Source organism: Bison bison, unplaced genomic scaffold (assembly GCF_000754665.1).
Source record: "Bison bison bison isolate TAMUID 2011002044 unplaced genomic scaffold, Bison_UMD1.0 scf7180017864326, whole genome shotgun sequence".
Taxonomy (NCBI): Eukaryota; Metazoa; Chordata; class Mammalia; order Artiodactyla; family Bovidae; genus Bison; species Bison bison.
In genome coordinates this window covers 1,828,279-1,829,553 of record NW_011494898.1, presented here as the reverse complement: position 1 = coordinate 1,829,553, position 1,275 = coordinate 1,828,279, and positions in this window count along the sequence as shown.

Sequence of the window (1,275 nt, the reverse complement as noted above, 5' to 3'; positions counted from 1 at the left end):
AGGTGAGAAGCTGCCCTGGGTCCATTTGGCAAGCCAGTTATGAAGAAAGGTACAAATATTATTCATTTAGTCGTGTCCAACTGTCTACGACCCCATGGACTATAGCCCACCAGACTCCTCTGTCCTTGGGGATTCTCCCGGCAAGCATACTGGAGTGGATTGCCATGCCCTCCTCCAGGGAATCTTCCTAACCCAGGGATCAAACCCAGGCCTCCTGCACTGAAGGTGGGTTCTTTGCTGTCTGAGGCACCAGGGAAGCTCAAGAATACTGGAGAGGGTAGCCTATGCCTTCTTCAGGGGATCTTCCCAAACCAGAAATTGAATCAGGGTCTCCTGCATTGCAGGTGGATTCTTTACCAGCTGAGCTACCGGAAAGCCTACTTATGAGGAGCATACAGATGAAGGAGTGGAATATTCACTGGGGAAAGGGGCATTTGGGCATCATATTCTGTAATTTTTCACCCCAGTTCCAATTTCCCAAGGGGAGGAGGGATTTTTGTTCTTACTTAACTTAGATCAGAAGTGTCATGGCATCAGTTCATCATGGGTACTTCTTATCCACAAGGTTATTTTTATTGTAATGAGAGCATAATGAGCAACAGGTTACATTCAGAAGCAAGAGGTTCTCACCTTTCTTTGTCTGCTACCCAAAACTTTATCACCCAGTATGTGTGGTTTCCTATCAGTCTGGAGGTTCCTGTTTTTCTTCATCTGCCTATGGACCCGCTCTGTTTACAAGATGCATGATTTCCTGCCATCTGGCCCCTCCTCGCATTTCTCTGCTTGGTACATAGCTACCTGCCTGCTCTGACACCCTCAGTGCACCCTGCCTCACCCACACACAGTCCACCCTGGCCCCTCGCTGTTCCTTGACTGTGCTCACACCACAGTTCAGTTCAGTTCAGTTCAGTTGCTCAGTTGTGTTCAATTCTTTGTGACCCCATGAATCGCAGCACGCCAGGCCTCCCTGTCCTTCACCAACTCCCAGAGTTCACTCAGACTCATGCCCATCGAGTCAGTGATGCCATCCAGCCATCTCATCCTCTGTCGTCCCCTTCTCCTCCTGCCCCCAATCCCTCCCAGCATCAGAGTCTTTTCCAATGAGTCACCTCTTCACATGAGGTGGCCCAAGTACTGGAGTTTCAGCTTTAGCATCATTCCTTCCAAAGAAATCCCAGGGCTGATCTCCTTCAGAATGGACTGGTTGGATTTCCTTGCAGTCCAAGGGACTCTTAAGAGTCTTCTCCAACACCACAGTTCAAAAGCATCAATTCT